The sequence below is a fragment of the Tamandua tetradactyla genome, chromosome 23, assembly GCF_023851605.1.
Source record: "Tamandua tetradactyla isolate mTamTet1 chromosome 23, mTamTet1.pri, whole genome shotgun sequence".
NCBI classification, from domain to species: domain Eukaryota; kingdom Metazoa; phylum Chordata; class Mammalia; order Pilosa; family Myrmecophagidae; genus Tamandua; species Tamandua tetradactyla.
Genome location: NC_135349.1, coordinates 43,999,993 through 44,022,186, shown reverse-complemented (window position 1 = coordinate 44,022,186; position 22,194 = coordinate 43,999,993). Strand labels below are relative to the sequence as shown.

General features: G+C 43.3%; 1 protein-coding gene across 2 annotated transcripts in view; it reads left to right on the top strand.

The window, feature by feature from the left end:
• SHISA9 (shisa family member 9) overlaps positions 1 to 22,194 on the top strand; it is a 264,995-nt gene that overhangs the window by 142,038 nt on the left and 100,763 nt on the right. The window lies entirely within an intron of this gene.

Sequence of the window (22,194 nt, the reverse complement as noted above, 5' to 3'; positions counted from 1 at the left end):
TGGAATGACATCTAAATGTTTTGTTTGTTAATTTTTTTTAATTAATAAAAAAAGTTTTAAAAAAACTCAAAAAAAAATAATACTTGTGATAAGAACCATCCATGCAGATGTTGAGGATGTGGGTGGACACATAACCAAGTGACCTGACGTAGTTTGAGTTCAGAAAGTTTTTGTCCATGGAAGCAATGTTCAAACTGGGCTTTAGAGAATGGCAAGAGGTTAACTAGGAAAGTGACTTGGGGGAGGGGCTGAAAGAACATCCCAGGCAGAAAGAATAGTTTGTGTGCAGGTCCATGGTGGAAAGGTCTGAGACCAGTTTGTTAGAGGACGGCTGGGAGGGCTCTAGAGCAGAGAAGGGTATTGAGTTTTATGAGAAAGGAGGCTGGAGATTTGGCTCTTTATTCACTGGGAACATTAAATGAAGGTAAGCAGGGCTGTATGTATGTGTACCAGGATAGAATTTTTGTTTGAGGAGTATTTTTCAGGCTGCTGTGATATGGGGAGTGAAGGGAATAGCAACATGGTAGATAACTTGCCCAGCCCTCCCCCTTTCTTCTTCAAACACATAGAACTAGTGCAGATATATATATATATATAAATACACATATAAATGTATATAAATATACACATAACATACACATATATAGACATAGATACATATACATTTTTATATGCATATAGACACACAAACACATATTTGAAAGAAAGGGAAATTCTTAGAAACCATAAAAGAAGAGTTCCAAGTGGGATATAAGTCCTAAGGGATAAGGGCCAGTGTCCCACCAAAAGACAGAAAATGTAGCTTTAGGCCAGTGTGATGTGCAAAACTGCAACTGATGCCACCACACAGGGCTAGAACTCTGCCTCCTTTTTGAAAGCTCTAAAAAATAAACTCTGCCCACATCTACAAGGAAGCTATGAGGAAGATTGTTGCCTGCCTAGAGTTCAAGGTTGAGAAAAAGAAACCCTCTGGGAAGAAAGCAAAAGGCAAAATTCCTACCATGTGGGGATATATTCACCTAGTGTAAAAATCTTAATGTGAAAAATTAAAGTAACTAATCCAGGGCCAAGGAAACCCTGGTGAGTAAAACCATTTTGGAGGGGTACTTGTACATCCCTTGGCTCACAGAAGTTTTACAAAGAGTGTAAGAACCTCAGTTGTAGTCGAACTACTAATGAAAACACAGGCCACACGATTAAGCACCTCACATATTGTAAAGTTAGCAAGTACAATAAGCAGAAGTAGAATCTTAAGAACTTGAGATGATAGAACCATCTCAAAGAGACTATAAAATAAGTTGTTTAAAACAATCAGAGATAAAAGAAGGATGAGAGGCCATAATGCAAGCATGAGATATTAGTAAAAATTCATAGGAAGGCTTAAAAATGAATAAAACTTACAGAGATAAGGAATGTCATCATTGAAATTCAATACTCAATTTTTGAGTTAAACAAATTAGACAGAGCTTCAGAAGGAGTTAGTGAACTGAAAGTTGAATCTGAGGAAATTACTCAGAGTGTAGAAAAAATGAAGTTGAGGATGGATTGGAAGAAGTCCAGAGTAGATTAGGAGGTGAGAGTGGTAACAGTCGAAATGGAGAAAGGAAGATGGATTAGAAAGAAATTTAAGATACTTTATATGCATCAGAGTTGAGGAAAATAAACTTGGAAAGGCAGGGAAAAGTGTGTGTGTCCTCTTTGGGAAAAATGACCAATATATGGAAGTTGTGTGTATGTCCTACGTGGGAAAAATGACAAATGTATGGAAGTTGGAAAGAGTCTGATTTTAATGCTTTATAAAGAGGGTTTATTTTTTTACCCCTAAGAATCAGGCTTACAGAGATTATGAGAGATGGAATATGGTATCAAAGCCCATTTGTGGAAATACTGGGCAGAGATGGAAAGGGATGCAACTTTGGGGTCTTCCAGAGGATCAGGTCTACCTGAGGATCAGCTGGCAGAAAAGGAGTCAGAGGGAATGGGAAACATGTGGCAGCCAGCTCAGCTGACTAGACTTCTCTCTTAGCCTTGACCTGGGACTTCATTTCAACCTCAGGTGACAAGATGTCTCAGTGGGGAGGACTTTCTGTTGTAAGTCCTGTCTCTCAGTGTGAAGAGGGGTTGTGGAAACTCTGGTTTGATCCCGACTTTGCCACTTACTTCCTGGGTGACTTTTATTTAGTTACTTTCCATCGCTGGGCCTCAGTTTGTTTAACCATAAAATGGGGATGGTAATAAATCTCATTTTGCAGGACTGTGGTTAGGATTGACTGAGTAATGCATTAAAAGAAGTTCCTTCAAAAAATACCAAGTTCATTGTAAAAGTATAATAAATGGCAGACTACTTCTAGATACAGTTCAGCATTTGGAATGGGCAGGGTCCACCCAAGAAGGGGTTCTATGAGCATTAGCCATCGTGGATTTCCAAGTAAGGATCTGGAAAGAGTGACTTACTATTAAAATCCAAGGTATAACTTGTACATGGAGAGGGGTGGTCATGGTGATACGGGAGCAGGAGATTATAAATCTGAGAAAGCCCAGGGAAAGCCAAGTCCCTTTGAGTAGCTCTTGTTCCGAATCTGTCCTAGAATCTTTTTTCCAGACTTTCTTTTGTGCATTGAGAATTTCCTCGGGGGTCTGGTACTTTTTTCCTGGGCCTCCCCCACCCTCTGCCTTTGCACCCTCTGTATCTCACTGTGCAAGGCCTCTCTGTGGAGCCTGCACTGTACCACGAGGCTGTAGAGAGACAGCACAGGCAAAGCAGTTCAGATGAAATTGTCGTGGACTCAGATGCTCCTTCCTCTGGCAGAGAAGAGGATTTCAAAAGGTGTGGCTCGCCCTCCTCTTTCTGTCTGCCTCCTCCCTCCTCTGCCCAGCTCCAGCCACACCCAATAAAGGAATGTCCTAACAGCATACCCTGCAGTCAGGTCTCAGTCTCAAGGAGGCGGGCCAGGCATCCTGGTACTTTTCCATTCTCTTTTGGGTATTTGCCACAGTGCCAACAGAGAGATTCTGGGAATGGAAAGATTGTCATTGCCATACGCAAGGAGAAAAGGTAAAATGTGACAGAATCACCACATGTGCCCCTTTGATTTGGGGTGAGGGCAGAGGATATATTTTGCCCCATTGGAACTTCATGAAGCAGTTGACAAAGCACCCAACTGAACTTCTCATCCTCGGAAGATGACTTTAAAATAGGCCATTAGACAAAAGTAAGCTAAGAGCCAATTTAGTGCTAAATATACCCATTCTTATAAATTCTGCTATTTTTGAGTTAAATGTTGCGGAAATTACCGAATTTGCATTTAATTATTTTAATAGATCTTGTTTACAGATGACTAGGCAAAAATGAAAAAAAAAATATCCCCCAAACTAATTCACTTTGACTGCTCTGGTTGTAATAGTGCCTAAAATAGAAAAAGATACTCTGAATGTTTTCTCAAAGTCAGAGGAAAAGCCAAATTTAATTCCATTTTGTCTCGGTATTAATACCGAACATATTATTTTCCTTGTTAAATGAGATTCATGTTTTTGAAATTGGGGATGAAGTATATTTTTCCTGGTGAAGGAATTTTCTGGACCTGACTGCGATTTGGCTTGTAAACTTCGTTTTGCATGTAATGAGAAGTAAACTGTCCCTTAGTCTATCAGAGCATGGTCACTGTAGTCCAGTTGACCTGTTCAAGCGTTGTTCCTTACAAGCTGTGTGACCTTGGGCAAGTCTTTAACCTCTCTGAGTCCTGGTTTCCTCTTTTAAAATAGGTATATTATCACAACTGTGCATGTGTTACAAAAACTAAAGATAACATATACGTAAACAGCTAGCACAATGCTGGGCACATAATATGTGTTTGGTAAATGCATATTTCTTCATTTTCTTCTCCTCCCTTCTCTGTAGACTTCATCATTCCCTCTCTTCCTCCTTGAAAGAGAGTGGTTTGTCAACTACTTCTTGTGCTCCAGGGATAATTGTGAGAGAGAATAGCAGAACCTTCTGAGCAGTCACTGTTTGTGACCATGCTTGCAGGTACCTTGTAGCTGGAACCTCTTTCTCAGAAGGAGAGTGGCATGGGTCTTCTTGTTGGAGACAACTGAATCCATTAACCTACAATGAACAATTTAATTATGTGTTTCCAAACTAACCAGAGAAGTGATCAGTTTTGCTGTGTCGTTTCTGGGTTGGTTAACTTACCCTTACATTCTGCAGTGCATGTTTTTTTTAAGTGGGGAAGTGGCAATGAGTGGGAGAGGTAGATGATCGTTTCTCAAGGGATGTATGGCTACCTCAGGGTTCCAGGGGAGAGAAACTAAGGAAGGAAGTACTGGGGGGCTGCCAGTGTCCTTCTCAGGACTGTTCTAGCATACAGGGACTTTTGTACAATTTGCATATGTCAAGAGAAAGGGTTGCGGTTGAGGCAGTCATCAGTTTAAAAAAGCCCTAGCCTAGGGTTTCCAAGTATGAAAGGGTATAACGTTCGTTCAACAATCACTGGACAATTCACTCCATAAAGGCAGGAGCTGATGATGGTTTCTTTTCACCACTGTATCTCCAGAATTTAACATAATATCTGCCATGGAGTGAATACTCAATAAAACATTAACCAGTTTATACTGTGAAGTAATAAATTCAAGTGCAATGATTCTCAAATTTGAGAATCACTTGTAAGGCTGATGAAAATGCAGGTCGCTGCACCCTGTGCTCCGAGTTTCTGGTTCATTAGGTCTAGGATGAGGGTCAAGCCTTTACTTTTCCAACATGTTCCCAGGTGATGCTGGTCCAGGGACCACATTTTGAGAACCACTGTTTTGGTAATAAATAAGGAAAGCTTTGGATTCAGGAGCATTTGAGTTTTGTGGTAGACTGAATTAGGTGCACAATTGAGACCTCTCCTTACTCTGCACTCCTGTAGGTATGAACCCATTGTAAATAGGACTTCATGAGGGTGTTAATTTTAGTTAAGGTGTGTCCTGACTGAATGAGGGTGTGCTGGATTTCTGTAATCCTTTATAAGCAGAAGAAATTCAGGCATAGTGAGAGAAAGCCATGGAGGGGTGGTGTGGGGAGGGGTGCCAGAAGCCAGAAGTCAGCAGGGACCTGGAAGGGCAGGGAGAGGGAAATTAGCATTGTCATATGTCAAGAGCACCAGAGAACCCCATGACTGCCAGCAGCCAGAGCCAGAGCACTACACTGTTTGGGGAGAGAGCAAGCCTTGCAGTTATCTTGGTTTGGAATTTCTGCTAGCCTGAAAACCATGAGCCAAAATATTCCTGTTGGGTAAGCCAACCCATTGCATGGTATTCATGATAGCAGCTCAGGCAAAACGAAGACAAATTTGAATTTCCGCTGCACTAGGGGTTAATTGTGCAACTTGGAGCAAGTCACTTAACTCTTCTGAGCCTTAGTTTCCAAACCCATAAAATGGGGATAATAATACCTAAGTCATAGGGTGGTTTAGAGAATGGAATGCGAAAATGAACTTCAAGTGCTTTGTGCAGGCTTAGCTTGTAGTAGACGTTTAATAAATGGAAGCTGGTTTTGACGATACACCGAGCACCTCCAATGTGCTGGATCTTGAACGATTTAAAGGGAGCATAGAGACAAAGATATGGTCCCTGCCTGTAAAAAGCTGATTGATTAGTAGAGGAAGTGAGCAGTTATACCAAAGATTATCTAATGTGTGACCCCATGTGAGAGATGTAGGCTTCCATGGGAGTGCAGAGGGAGAAATCCAACCCAGCTGAGGGAAAGGTTCCTAGGCAAGGCTGATACCCAAGCTGAACCTTAAGAGATGTAGAGAAGACAGGGAAGGTAGTTCTAGGTGTAGGAAATGTCTGAGTAAAGTTGGCATCATCCATTTGGTGTTCTTGTAGATACCTAAAGACTTTGCATGGTGCCTACACCTGCTGTGAGTAGCTCTTTGAAGTCAAGGCAGAGCTTATCTTGGAAATTTCATTCCATGGACTTTTATTAGATATAGACTTCTTCACCTGCTCAGCTTTAGCCTCACAAAATGTGTTTTCAATGAGGATGTTCCATGAAGACCCCAAGCTAATTCTAACATCAGGCTTTGGAATGTTCTGTTTCTTCTACCCGAAACTCTCTTCCCCCAGATTTTCACATGGCTGACTCCCTCTTTTCATGTCACCTGTTCAGAGAGGACATTCATGACACCTGTTTAAAGTAACTACTTTATTCCCTCTTCTATCTCCACTTTATGTTTTTTTTTTGGGGGGGTGCCTATATCAATATCTGAACTTATATATTTACTTATGCGTTTATTATCTATCTTCCCCCACTAGAAGTTAGAGGTATGGGTGGTACCTATATTTTATCCTAAATAGTTAGTATGTAGTTAGCACTTGATAAATATTTGTCGAGTGAACGGTTGAGTGAGCACCTGAGTGAGTGGCACAGTGAGTGAATCCCTGCATAGAATCTACAGTGGTCCTGGAATGCATCTAGATCCACCGCTTCATGTTATATTGGAAGAAACTGAGGCACAGGAAGGGTGAGGGAGTTGCCTGAAGTCACACAGTGAGTTAGTGTTCAATCTGTAGGACCCTTGACCACTAGAACAGGGCTCTTCCCTTTTTTATCCCAAGCAAAGAGGAGGCAGTTTATGGCATGGGCCACCAGATAGGTCCTGCAGCAATGTCCAGTCATATCGTCTCTAGGGGCTTCTACTTTGCCAGGAATGTCCTTCCGAATTGGGGTGCTGTTGAACAGCACTGGGAGACTGTGGGGTGGAGAAGAGTTTTAGAACAGTAGACTATCATAATAGATAACACCCTCCTTCATGAGACTGGTCCTGCCAATGATGAGAACCTTGTGATTCTGAGTCAAAGCAAAAGAAACTGGTAGACATAGTACTGTTCTAGTGTTCTAGTGGTAATTGCAACCAGCATCATCGTGGGTGAGGGACTGTGTTTAGTGATTTACCTGCAGTAGTTTCTAAACAACCTTATGAATTAGATATTACTAGGGGTTGAATTGCGTCCCGCACGAAAGAGTTGTACAAGTTCTGGCCCCCAGTCCTGAGAATGTACCTTATTTGGAAATAGCATCTTTGAAGATGGAGTTAATTACAATGACAGATTGGGTCAAGGTGGCGCCTAATGCGATATGACTGGTGTCCTTAGAAGAAGGGGAACATTTGGACATGGAGACAGACAGACACCAGGGGGACATCCATGGGGAGATGGAGAGGGCAGAGACTGGGGTGATGCATCTGCAGGCCAAGGAAAGCCAAGGATTCCTGGCGACCAGAAGACACTGAAGGGGCAAGGAAGGGTTTTCCCTATAGTTTCAGATGGAAATGTCCTGCTGACACCTTGATTTTGGACTTCTAGTCTCTAGAACTGAGACGATAAATTTCTCCTGTTTTAAGCCTCCCAATTTGTGGTTCTTTGCTGCAGCAGCCCTAGCAAACTAACACAGATACTACTGCTATTATCCAATGTCATCAAGCAATTGTGGGTCAGAGAGGTGAAGTCCCCTGTCCAAGGTTTTGAATGAGGACTGGTTGACTCCAGAGTGTATGCTCTTAATGTGGATGCTGAGGAGACACATAAACCAAGTCCTGACTGCGATGCTTAGGAGCTGTGTGATCTCAAGCAAAAGTGACAACCTCTCTGAACCTTGGTTTCCTCATCTGTAGAAATGAAGTAAAAATGCTTTCCTTGTTGGGTTGTAGTAAGATTTAAACATAATGAATATAAACTGCCAAATTGAATCCCTGGTGCATGATTGGTATCCATAAATACAGCTTTTGCAATTAAGGACTATTATTGATTCACTTAATTCTAATTCAGGATTGAATGTTCTGTGTTGGCATTCATCAGAGCCCCAGGAATCTAAGGAACTCTTGTTTCCCTCTGACTTGCTGGTCCTGAGCTTTCATTTTGCCTTCTGGATTTCTGAATCCTGTTCTCTGAAAGCAAGAGGGGGCCTTTTCCCTTGGAGTAAACTATGAACCACTTCCAGGCTAGAAAGGAAGAAGGGCTGGAGAAAGTGACCTTGAATTAACCCAAAGGAATTAAGTAGTTTCTGGAAGATTCACTGGATAGAATGTCCAGAGTCCCCTTCAAGGACCAGGCTGTGGGTTCCCGCCCACTCCCTGCCTGTGATCATTGCTTCCCGCCTTCCATGGGATGGCAAGGAGGCAAGGTGGTTCTGGAATCAGGCCTGGCTCTGCCTCTCCCTGGCTCGGTGATCCTTGAATAGCTCTCTTTGCCTCTCTGATCCCCGGTTCTGCAAATGCAGGATGGGTTGGTGTGTAGAGTAGTGAAGGATTGAGCTCAGGGGTAGTTTAAAGAAGAGTATTGTGTGTAGGGAGCTGAGACTCGTGCCGTTGAACTCATTCAGCAAATATTTATGGAATACTTAGTCGGCTCTAGGCACTGTTCTAGAACAGGGATTAGAAAACTATGGCTGATCGAGGCTGAGTCCAGCGCCTGCCTCTTTTGGCATATACGTTGTTATTAGAAGGTAGCCACCACCATCCACTGGTTTATAGCAATGGCTGTTTGGTGCTGTAATAGCAGGGTGGAGTAGTTGTAACAGAGAAAGTAGGGCCCACTAAGTCTAAAATATTTCCTATCTGGCCCTCTACTGGAAAAGTTTGCTGACCCCTGATTTAGATGATGGGAAATAGAGTGAATGAAACACACAGATATTTCTGCCCTCATGGGACATTCTAAGTACAGGGAGACAGATAAGAAACAAAATAAATAGCCAAATTATTAAAATATTAGAAGGTAGTAAATGTGATGGGGAACAATAAAAAGAAAATTAGAAAGTGATTTTTAAGTAGGCTGATGAGGGATGTCTTTATGGGAAGGTGACATTTCAAGCCACAATTCCAAGGAGGTGAGGGAGTGAGTTGCTTATATATCTGGGGGAGGAGAGTACCAGGCAGAGGGGATGGCAAGCTCAAAGGCCTTGAGGCAGGAGCTGCTGGGGATATCCGGGATATCGGAAGAACAGTGAGGAGTTGATGTGGCTGGAATACAGTGAGTCGCAGGATGGTATGGGGATGGGGGAGTGGAGAGGTGGGGGAAGAGCAGGAGACTGGGAGTCTTTATCTCAGGGCAGGCCAATTGTACCTGGCCTGTGGGCTCTTTTGAGGACTTGGGATTTCCCTCTGATTGAGCTAGGAGTCACTGTGGGGTACTGAGCAGAGAAGTGGTATGATCAGACTTATGTTTTGCAAGTTGCAATCCAGCTGTGGTGTTGAGAATGAACCCAAGGGGAATGGGGCAAAATCCAGGAGATTAGAGAGCCTGTGGTCTCTATATCTGTGACTACTTTCCCTCACACCTTAAGGTAGGGTCAAAACTCCATGCATGGTTAGGGGCCAGGCTGGGTGCAAGAAAACAGGGAGAGGTGGGGACTGTGGCAAAGTGAAGGACACATGGCCATTTAACAGAAGGCCCCAGTTCAGCTCCCGCCAGGTGCTGCTGTGTGTCTAGCTCAGAGCCGCTAGAGCTGATTCTTCAAGAGAATTCCAAAATGCAGACTAAAATCTTCTAGGCTTATATGTGGGCCAGTAATTCAACTTATATTTCTCAACACTCTGCAAAACAAAATAAATCTGCAGTATCTTTTCAGCACACATCCTCCTCCCAGGTATATATACTGACTCTCCTAAAGATTTGGGCTGCACCCTTTTATGGGTGGGGTGGGGGGATGTGGGGGAGGGTAGATAGGGACTTGGCATTAGCAGATGATTATTTCTAACAATATGCCCAGGTGAACAGGTCTAGGAATTTGTGGCACTATGCATGCCTCATCTACTGGCGTAAGGTGACACACCAGAATCTGGGTCCAAACATTCCTTTTGGCATCTGTTACTGTGAGGGTTACAACCATGGGTGCTTGCCTGCTTTACCCATACTCTGAACCTGGGCCTGTGCACAGGACTGTCCAGGAGTCTAAAGAGACTGGAAGTTTGCTCCTGTCCTCGAGATGTTTACCTTCTAGGAGAAAGGGTCACACAAGTGTCCTTAAAAGTAGGGGCATGCTGATGAGTGCAGGGTTGCAAACCAGAGACCGTGGGGCCAGATCTGGCCAAAAATCATCCTGTGTTTGGGTTATTTAACCATGTTTAAAAAAATCTGTTTGAAATTGTTGCTGGCTTTTGAAAATCAGAAAATTTCACCCTGAATTCCAGACTTGGGCTTTTCTGGAAATGTCGGGAGGATCTGGCCACACCAAGCCCGAATTCCTGCATGGAGAATGGGGCGGTGCTGAAAAGGGCTGCCTCCTGTCAGTCAAACATTTGCTCCCCAATTCACCCCAAATCCATTCTACTGATCGAGGTTCCCTTCCTGTCCTCATGCTCGCTCCTTCCACAGGCTTTTGAGTTTGAATCCTTTATGGTCGGAACAACAGATCTGAATGAGGCACAGTGGGACTATATCCGTGCCTGTCCCCAGGTCGCAGAGACCCTTGTGTCTCCCTGGCCAATGACCATTTATGATCCCCTCCTCCTATCCTTTGTTGCATCCCCAGCACCTAGCACAGCTCTAGGCTCACCAGCCAGAGCAGAGAAGGCTTCAGAAGGAGTGTCAAGGGGACTAAAGTTGCCCTTTTGGTAGAATTCTGCCCAGCCCTGTGGGTCCCAGAGTCAGGCTTTCTTTCATCTCTGCCAGACCCCACTGTTCTCACCTGGGTAGGCCAGGTTGGCTGTTTTCTCTAAATGTGGTTGCCGTAGTCCCTTCTTCACTCTGAGACACTGACGGGCCAGGGAGAGGACACATTTTCCATCTGTCTCATCGGATGCCCTAATGCAGCCTTCTTGGGCAACTTGATCACACGGCAAAGTTAGGGCTGCAGCTGGGACTCAGGAAAACATTTCATCCATGACGTCGTAATTGATTTTCCTCCTTGTGCTCTCCCTTCTGACTCTCCTTTCCTCCCCGTTTCCCTGCTCTACGATGCTTCACTGATTCCCCTTGACGTTTGGGGAGAATTCACTCTCTGTGACTCGTTTTGTCCCTGTTAATCCCCAATCAATATGTGGCATCCAGTACAGTTGCTGTGCTGGGAAAATAATTATTATTCTGCCTGGGCCAAAAGTCATCTTAATTTAAAGGATAAATTGCTAACTCCACTTCCAGACTCTCCATTCTTAAGGGAGACAGGTCCATGTCTTGGCAGAGGGAGGAGAAAGTCCCTGATAGACTATGCATATAGCTAAATGCTGTATATCCTTTAGAAAAGCAAAAACCTTTGTGTTTCCACTGTTATCAAGGGCACACAATGTGTTCATTTCTTGGAATATATTATCTCAGATCCTCTCAACAGCCTATGAGGTAGTTTACTCATATATATATATATATATATATATTTTTTTTTTTTTTTTTGCAGGGGGTGCAGTTTACATGGTCCGGGAATCGAACCCGTGCCTCCTGTATGAAAGGTGAACATTCTAATACGGGACCATCCACACACCCTAGTTTATTCATTTTAGCATGAGTAAACTAAGGCTCAACAAGAGTATGTGGCTTGTCCAAGGTCACATAATGAGTCGAGAGCGGAGATGGGATTGGAGTTCAGGTGGGTTCAAGGCTGACTATATGCCAAAGAAGAAGTTTTTCTGGGCCTTTGTCCCCTGCCTTTCCTGCTTGCCCATCTCCCGGGGCAGGCTGAAAGCCCCCTTCTCAAAGCTATTCTCCTGGAGATTTCTCTCTCTCTAGTGAGACTGATTTATAGAGTTTTAGTCATGCATAGGAGAAGTGACGATGCTTCTGATGTGAGTTATTGCCCATTCCAGGCCATAGAGTTTTGTTAAGGTCCCACGAGCAGGTGAGCGCAAGGAGCGAGGGTGATGGGAAGGAAGCCAGGTCTGCAGGTCTCTGCGGAGCAGACAGAGGCTCAGGTGACAGTCAGCTCTGCCCTTGAACACTGTCCACTCCACTTTTACAGGCCACCCCACTTGCTGGTAAGGTGGAGTCACAGTGGCAGATGTTGGCCACATTTTCTGGCTCTTGTCCGCATTCACACACGGAGGACTTCTGCCCATGCAAAGTCTCCCTCTGTTATGTCTAGGGATTCTTGGGGCAGGTTTACTGAAGACTTGCTTTTGGTAATCTGAATTCAACTCACAATGTCCACCATGTTTTTTCTTCCTCTTTGGCCTCATTGTCAATGTTTGCAGGTTGAGAGGCTCTAGAGGGTGCTTCCCAGCTGCCTCTGAAGCGGGCTCCCCGGTGCCACCATGCCATGGGTTCTTTCTGGCAATGCTAACGAAGTTGCCAACTCTGAAGACAGGGCAGAGGGAAGAAGGCATCTCCTTGCCCCTACACTGTACTATCTGAACCCCAAAGCTACCCTGCTTGGACATTGCACCTTAGGGTGTCATGAAGACACAGGCTTTGGTTCTTCACTCATCCCCTCCTAGATAGCTCCAGAGGCCACACATCTGGCTCTTGCTTCACTCTCATCTCTCTTCTGGGGCATGAACATCTCTTTGTACCCAGCCAAAGCCCTTGTGCAATCGACTCAGGTAAAAACATAGTTGTAGGCATCCCGGTGTATCCATTCTTCACACTCACAGACATGTCTGAACTTCAGATCGACTCCTAGATGGGATATAGTAATGTTTAATAGTATGTGTTTGGGTGGGAATGTAAAACAGCGTAACAGCTTTGAACATCAGTTTGTAGGTTTCTTACAGAGTTGAATATAATCTTACTATATATTGGACCCACAATTTCACAGGAATCTACTTAAGAGGCATGAAACCATATGTTCATACAAAGACATAAACGTAAATACTCATGTTCACATCATTTACTCGTTTATTCATTCTTCATAATAGCTCCAAAGTGGAAATGATCCAAAATATCCCTCAATTGGTAAATAGATATGTGGTATATCCATATAATAAATGGAATACAATTCAGCAATAAAAAAGGAACAAAACACTGTTATATGTGATGACATGGAAAATCCTCAAAAGCACTGTGCTAAGTGAAACAGTTAGATGTAAAAGACATATTATGTGATTCCATTGTGAAATGTCCAGAAAAGCAACTCTGGAGATAGGAGTAGATTATAGATTGCCTGGGGCTGGAGGTGGGAACAGGGATTAATAATAAAATGGGTGCAAGAAGCATTTGGGTTGATAGAGAAGTTTTCTTACTGGATGATGGTAATGATTGCAATGCTATAAATTTACTAAAAATTACATACTTGTACACTTACAATGAACAAATTTATGGTGTGTAAATTATACCTCAATAAAGCTGATTTTTGTTTGTTTGTTTGTTTTTAATGTATGGACTTTGGATTCAGATAGACCCTATTTTGAGTTCCTACTCCATTGCTTACTGGCTTTGCCATCATAGGTTACTTAGTTTAATGGAGCCTCGGTTTCCTTGTCCATAAAATGGGCATACGTACTACTTCACAAGGTTGTAGTGCAGATTACATTAAAGCATGAGAAATGCTTAGCAGCAAAGAACCACAACGAAGATAAAAATCAATATTTATTTAGCATCAGCTCATGGTATTAATTTTCATTATCATTGTAGGCAGTGATGCTGAGACATGCATTTCTTTATATTTACACTTTTGAAATGTTTCTTATGAGCGTACAGCTTAGTAAAGTAATTAGTTTCTTTTATCTTGGACCTTGTTTCCTAATGTATGTTGCATCTGTGGGCTGAAGGTGTCTAAGGTTGGAGGAGACACCGCTTTTTTATTATAATCCCCTGCCACGCTTGCTCCCTGCTGGGATCTGTCTGAACTGCATTTTTAAGCCAGCAGCCTCCCTCTTCTTTGCTTACCACGACAGGTCTCCCGGCCTCCTGCTTCCATCTCTGCAAAGCTTCTTCTTGTAGGGAGAGCTTTGGAAGGAGGGAGGGTGGGCAGGATGTCCCCACGGGGCTTCCCGCAGCCTCCCAATTAGGCTGGATGTGGGGAGACTCCGGAGGAGGGAGGTCTGGGTCCGTGCCAGCAGGATGGCTGCGAGTGTGGGGAGAGAGAAAATAGAGCAAGGAAAGGGAGCTGAACTTTCTAAGCAGTTGGTTTCATTTTGGGCTTGGCAATTGCTTGTGCTGTCAGGAGGAATCAAGCTCAGCTGCTGAGAAGAGCTGCCCAGGGGCTGAGAAGCTCGGTCCTGACTGGTTTCTCAGATCCTCTTGGGCTTGCTGGAAACTTGGCCCTGCCCAGCTTGGGGGACTGAGCTCCGAGGTTGGGGAATATGGAGCTGTATTTGAGAGCACCATCTCGTATGCTATATTGACTTTGGAAGATTCCAGCATTTGGCGTCTGTCATGGACACAATTTATTCTTGTATCTCAGCCAGACTTGGCTCCTTCCTCTCTCTGAGCCTCTCTGTTTCCTTTTCAGTGGGCATCGTACTCCTTCCTGCCTGTTTGCCTTTAACCCTGCAGGATCCCCAGCCCTCCTGCTTCTCTTTGCAGATAAAGAAATTGAGCCTGAGAGAGATTTAGCAATTCTCTCAAGGCTCAATGGCTAGTAAGTGGCAGAGCTGGAAGCGGAACCCAGATTTCAGTGACTCAAGAGTGGAGCTCTCTGCTTCTTAAGCTCCACCAACTTCCAGAGCTTGGTGTGAATGATAGCACGTGTTACCACATTATGTCATAATTGTAAGCTGGCAAGTCTGTCTCCCTGCTGCAAAGATCATATATTTCTCATCTCTGTATCTTCTGGGGCCAGTATAGAGTCTGATGTATAGCAGGGAGTTTGAGGTGTGTTTAAGTTTCTGAGTCAGAACCTACCTCTACCACTTACTAGCTCTGTACTATTGGGCAACCCATTTAAGCTTTCCGACCCTCAGTTTCCTGATTGGGATATACTGATATCTACCCAGGGTGTTTGTGAAGGTCTGCTATGCTGCCTGATACGCACTAGATGTGGTGGGCACTGTTTATTTCCTTTGAGTGACCAGTCTTGTCCATTTTCAGCCCATTCTCAAATGGGCTTGACCGAAATCACCCACTCCAGGGACTGTCCCTTGATCCTGGCCAGAGGGCTGAGTCACCATGGGCACAGGGGTTCATTAAAAAATAGACCTGTGACCCTAGTTGGGCCTGTCCCTGTCTTCTCTGAGACTTTGACTAAAAATACCAGGAAATATGCCCATTCCAGCTTTCTGAGATCAGGGGTGTGAAGTCCATTATAACTAGTGACCAGGTAGGGAAGGTTTTCCTGAGCCAACCCAGAGTGAACAGAGCCAAGAGAAGGAAAGGGAGAGAAAGTTCTGATCATATTGTTTGAGTTTCTGAATCTGGTCCTGCCTGGACTTTTCCAGGTGTGTGAACTAATAAATTCATTTTTGTTTTTCCTTTTTGTTGTTATTGTTCTTTGGTTTGCACTGGCTTAAGTTTTTTTTTTTGTCATTTGCGAGTGAAATTTCTGTTTCACATAATAGGTATCAAAACTTGTTTACTCTTCTCTGTCTTCAAGTGTTCAGAGAGTGAGGGGCTAAAGCAAATAATCTTACTTGTAAATAAAGATTAGAGTTGAACTTTAGATGGAGTACAGATCAAATAAGTAGATGGGCAGTCAAGGGGAAGACAGGAAACAGGCTCCAGAAGTCATGGGGGGAGAGTCAGGGATAGCAGGCTTTAGGGCTGTTATTTTCCTGAATGAGAGCCCAGCAGGGTGAGACAATGGTGCAGGTGAAACTGACCAGGTAGCTGAGGTCAGGCCACCAAGAGCCTGGGATGCCATGAAAAGTGCATTGGAGGACAAATGGTGGCTGTGAAACGAAAGGCAAGTAGAACATTTAGGAGACCAAATGGGGATGGAGGAAACCAAATGGTGGCAATGGGTGTGTGAGGCCCGTGGTAGATCTTTAATCTTGAGTCAAACTGAGCTAGATTAGGGAGGGCTTGTATGTAGGGGTCTAGTCTGGCATAGGACAAAGTGCTACATTATACTAAGTCCTATAGATGGAAGTTGGTTCGATTTGAGTTTTTTGTAAATTTTTTTTAAGAAACAGCTTCCAGTTATGGTTTTATAGTATCCTGAATTTCACTCATTTCACTCTTGGTTCAGTGGATATTTCTTGAGCACCTATCACATGCCAGGTCCCGTTGCAGCCACTTGGGAGTCAGCTGGTAAAAAAAGAACACTGTGTGAGGTGGTAAACAAAGCTCAGAAGAAAAGAATTTCAGGTGGGAGGACAAGAGAGTGGTGGACGAGATGCTAAATTAAATAGGGTGGCGAAGGAAAGGATCTCTGGTAAGGAAGTCTGCCTTTAGCTCAGGATGCTTTGGAGGGTAGATTTATTAATCTCTGGCACAATGTTTATAATGTAATGCTAAATGGAAAAAAAATCAGGACAGGAACCAGAGAGCAGATTGGGATGAGAGCAAGATTGCTTTTACCACTGGAGAGATCTTGAATCTGATTCTGTCCTTTTTTTTTTTTTTTTTAATTTCTAAGCGAACCACTTTCAAACTTTGGTATTTTATGATTCAAAGCAATGCACATGGCAACTGATCATACCACAAGAAAATGTCATAAGCCAGAGGTTGAGACAGTTTCCCTGGGTATATTCAGTTTTTCAATATTCCTCCTAAAATGTAGTGCCCTGAAGTGACCAAGACCTTCTAGGATCATCTGAGCAGCATCATGTGGGATGGAATAAATGAAACTGTTATCTCCAGGCCTGGGACAGGTGCACAGAGGATTTAGGGTGGCTGTTTTGACCTGGCTTTCTTGACCTTGGTGTCATTTGACGTATTTTATGAATGTTTCAGGAGTCAAAAAAAATTAAATCATTACCTTTTTTTTTTTTAATTACCAAATATTGTGGTCAGTGAACACCTTGTTCCTTTTCCCAGTTGAGGGGTGGCCCTGGCACTCACTCACTCCACACCTGGGCCTCCCAGGGGTAGCCATTGGGTAATGAATAATAATCTGTACACATCATTTGGTTATCTAAAAAACCCTGAATGTTTAATGGCTAACACAAACAAACCAACAAACCTAATGGAGGCACAATTTTCCTAAAATTTACCTGGTGAAATTATCACAATTCAGTGTTAGAACATTTTCATCACCCCAATACGATCTCTTATTCTTGTCCCAGCTCTAGCAACCACTAATCTATTTTCTGTCTCTACACATTTGCCTTTTCTGGACATGTCATATTATAAATGGGATCAGACAATGTATGATCTTTTGTATCTAATGTATCTAACATCTTTCACTCAGCATAACGTTTTTTTTTTTTAACATGAGCAGGCACCGAGAATTGAACCTGGGTCTCCGGCATGGCAGGCGAGAACTCTACGTGCTGAGCCACCGTGGCCCACCCACTCAGCATAACATTTTTGGTGTTTGTCTGTGCTGAGCCTGTAGCACATGGATTCCAGTTTTATTGCTCAATAGTATTCCATACTATGGAATTAAAAAAAAATCCATTCACTCATTAATGGGCATTTGGGTTCTTTCTACTTCTAGGCTATTCAGTTTGTGCTATGAACATTGTGCACTCATTTTTATGTGGACATACATTTTCATTTCTCTTGGGTAGATACCTAAGAGTGGAATCGCTGGGTTGTAGGGAGAGCTTCTGTTTAAAATTTCAAGAAACTCATGGCTTGGTTTTTAAACTGTGTTGCAATGTCCTCCCAGCCACGTTGAAAGAGCCATGTGTGAACATGCTTCCTGGCCAAGTTGCTTCCCACACCCAACTGCAGATGAGATGGCCATGGGATTTCAGGAGCTTCCTGCCCAGCCATTTGGTGGAGGACATTTTCCCCACCCGTCACTCCTCGCAGTAGCCCCTTCCTGCCACAGCCAACCCTGAGGAAGAGGGAGCACAGAGAAGTCCGAGCTGTCTGAACTCGGCTTTTTCCCTAGATGGGCCTAGGGCAGTGTTTGTAAAAGCAGCCCTGAAGTCTCCCTGCTGAAAAGGGCTTTTCATGCACGAGACAAAAGAGATGAATGCTGTGCTAGAAAGGTGAACCTGGATGGCTGGTGTGAAATGTGGGCGGTGTTTGCTCTTCTTTTCTCTGGGAGGAACGAGTGGCATTTGAAAAGAGACCCCTCTGCAGCTTCCGTGAATGCTTGGATCTATTTCAGTATCCCAAAGCTCAGAGTGGGGGGACCTGAAACTTTAGCAAGAATAAAAGGTGGCTAGGAGAATCAGAAACAGTGTCCTGATTGTGTGACAGGAAAATGAGGCCAGCCAGCCAGCCAAAGAACTGTGATAAGAAGAGAGACTGATCAGAGATGACACGAGGCCTCGTTTATCCGGTGGGAATCTGGGAAATTTGGTGAGCAGACGGAGCTGAATTGAACCTTTGTATGTCCCAGACACAAGGGATCTATATAGATTGAGCAGATGCCAGTGCTGCTGGGCTCCTTAGTGGTAATCGATCCTCTCTTAATAGGACTGAAGGTGCTCAAAAAATTCAGTTCCTATGATTTAACTGTAGGAAATGAGAAGCTCAGCTCATGAACTCAGGAGCGCAAGAGATGCACCTCACTTGCTTGCTGAGAAGGTGATTTCGGGCTTCCAGCTGCCTGGGTTTCAATCCTGGTTGGAGAAGGTTCTAAGATAATCTATCGAACCTTTCTGTGCCTTGGTTTTCTCATCTGTTAGGTAGGACTGAAAATAATACTGACCTGTTTTGAGGGTTCATTGCGATCATCTGTGTAAAATACTTAGCATTAGTGGCTGATACTTAGAAAGACCATAACAGATATTAAATGTTTCTATTATTTTTAAATTTAATTTTCTAATCCTAAAGTAATTTCCTATTTTGAGCCTGTCTTCTATCAGGTAGTTGAAATTAAATCTTGGTCTAATCCAAGTAATGGCAGACAATTTGTATTGCCTTTCCCCAAAGATTTTGATTCTGTCAGTGTGTGGCTGTACCATGTCTGAAGCAGGGAGGGAGACCATGGTCATCCTGAGGGTGAGGGGCCATCTGGCCTACTTCACCTTGTGTTAGCAAATGAAGAAACTGAGGTCCGGAGAGGTTAGGAAACTTGCCGAAAGACACAGCTAGGAAGTGGATCTGCAATTCAAAATGGAAGGCCCCTCTCCAAAGAAGATATAAAAATGGCCAGAAGGCACATGAAAAGATCCTCAACATCATTAGTTGTCAAAACCACAGGGAGATACCATTCTACACCCATTAGAATGACTGTTATTAAAAAAGAAATTGGGTAATAAGTGTTGGAGAGAATGGGGAGAAATAGGAACACTCGTCCAGTGATGGTGGCCGTGTGAAATGGTACAGCCACTGTGGAAGACAGTTTGGTGGTTCCTCAAAAAACTAAATATAGAACTACCATATGACCCAGCAATCCCACTACGAGGTTTATACCCAAAAGAACTGAAAGTAGAGACTTGAACAGATATTTGCACACTGATGTTCATAGTGGCATTATTCACAATTGTCAAAAGATGGAAGCAACACAAGTATCCCTCAACCAATGAATGGATAAATAAAATGTGGTGTATACATACAAGGGAATATTATTCAGTCATAAAAAGTAATGAAGACCTGATACATGTGACCACATGGATGACCCTTGAAGGCAGCATGCTGAGTGAGATAAGACAGACACAAAAGGACAAATATTGTCTGATCTCACTGATTTGCAACATTTGGAAGAGCAAATTCATAGAGTTGGAATCTAGAATACAGGTTGCCAGCGGACAGGGTAGGGCTAGAGAATGAGAAGTTAAGGCTTGAAATGTACATGGTTCCTATTTGGAATGATGGAAAAGTTTTGGTAATGGATGATGGTGATGGGAGCACAACATTATGAACGCAATTAGAAGAACTGAAATATATGTCTGAATATGATTAAAAGGGGAAATGTTACATTGTATATTGGATATATATATAGTAACCAAATATATAGACGGTATATGTGGCATATATACGGTATATATGGTAACCAAATAAAAATAAACCCGTGGAAATACACTGTACAAACAGTGCACCCTAAGTTAAACCATAGACTTTAGTTAATAGAACAGTTATAAAAAATGTGCTATCATCAATTGTGGCAAATGTCCAATGCAGGGTGTTGGTGGGGGGGGGGGGTGGACGGGAGCCCAATATTTTATGCATGATGGTTCTGCAAATTCTACAACTTCTCTAATACAGAAAAAGAAACAAAACAAAATGAAACAAAAACCAAGGCCTCATCACCTTCCGCCACACCATCCAAAGTCCAGTTAGTTACACTGTTAAAAAGAAAACGGGTAAGAATGTAGGGTGGGACAGGTGGTGGAAACTATGGCCCAAACCTGGGTAGAGAAAGACCTGGAATACTTGAGTCAGATGCTCTCTTAGTTTCCAAGGGCTGTCTAACAGACTACCACAGCTGGGTGGCCTCATACAGCAGAACTTTATTCTCGCATAGTTCTCGAGTCCAGAAGTCTGAAATCAAGGTGTTCGTGGGGCCATGCTCCCTTTGAAATCTGTAGGTCAGAATCCTTCCTCACCGCTTCTACCTTCTGGTGTTTGCTGGTAATCCTTGGCATTCCTTGGCTTGCAGTTGCAGCATTTTAATCCTGCCTCCATGGTCACGGGGCCTTCTTCCCTCTCTGTACCTGTGTCCACGTTTTCTTCGTTTTATAAGGACATCAGATTGGATGAGGGCCCACCCTAATGCAGCTTGGCCTCAACTTAGCTAATTTTATCTTCCAAGACCCTACTTCCGAATAAGGTCACAATCATGGTACTAGGGGTTGATATTTGAACATGTCTTTTAGGGGGAATAATTCAACCTATAACAGAAGCTAAATAAACTTTGTTTCTTGCTACATTTGGAAAGCAGTCTGATGTTTTTGTTCATCAGAGATAATCAATGCATGTCTGCTGAATTAAAGGAAGAGAAGAGGGGAGGGTAGAAGGAAAAGAGTGAGAGAAAGAGGGAAAAAAGGAAGAAAGTAAGAACAAAATGAAGAAAGGACAGGAGGAAGGAAAAAGGTTTGGTTCTTATTCATTAGCCACAGTTTTGAAATATATTAGTTTTAAGGGACCTAAATCAAGGCTGGGCCTTTGAATCTCTAGAGAAATATTTTCAAAATTCCAGGTCCCTACCCCACACCCACTGATTTGGGGCCTCTCAGTTGAGTCCTGGGCATACAAACACAGGTGATTCTAAACGGCACTTCTCATTGAGAACCATGAGTTTTTTTGTTATTTATGTAAGCAAATTTAGGATTGATTTAGGCTTAACAAATGATTTGTTCCTGTTTGTGAGTCTGGGTTGGTTGTGGCTCCATTTTTTTGTGCTTCCCAATGATTTCCATGTTGGGAAGACATGCTCAGTAGTATCTTTAAGAGACCATTGAAAGCTACCCAGGTTCATTGCTCCAGTTTACCTTTGTGGAGATCAAAAAATGGGTGGGATTGACATTTTACTCTTTAATAAAACTTGTGCCACTTGGAATTAGGTTTCCTTTTTGCCCTTATCCCTTCCCAGCTCACTGATGGTAAATCAACAAATCTGAACACATCTTCCTGATTTTCAGATCTAGTTTGACCTAAATCAACAGGATTCTCGTCAGCTGTAGCGATAGTGGCAGTGATAGTTTTCAAAGGACCATTGGGACAGCATTTACTGTGTGTCTGGGTAAGGGGGTCCTCACAATCAAGTTAGGTTAGGGTTAGGGTTAGGGGTGGGGTTAGAGAGATTGGTTTTTCTAGGGGGTTCCCATCCTGACCGAGCCTGGATGTCACTACATCATCTTGACTTCCCAGCACCAGGGGTAGGAGAGGATCATACTGGTTTGTTTGGTCCAGCATCTTTGAATTGATTGGCAACCTTCCTCAGGTCTTGTAGGTGTCTCTAATTGGACAGGAATAGACACTGAAGCCCTGGGAAAAATTGTCTTGCCTCAGAGGCTCATTACTGCATCCAGTACAAAGGAATTTGGGCAGGGAGGTCAGAGTTAATGTGCTTAATATTCAGCTGCTGCAGGGACCCAGCCAGGGAACTGAGAATGTCCTCAAAATGACTGGGCTCATTTATTTGCATTCTGTGGTTATGTTCTTGGAACCCAGGGAGTAGAAAGGACTGAACACAATAGAAACTGGAAAAAGGCCCAGGACTGTATCTTAGGGAGGAAGAGGGTTTTGTGGCTGTAATCAGGAGGGCATTTAAATTGATGCCCAGTCAATGTAGGCTCTGTCCTAAATTATAGCAGGGACCACTCATTTATTCTGCCATTTGTT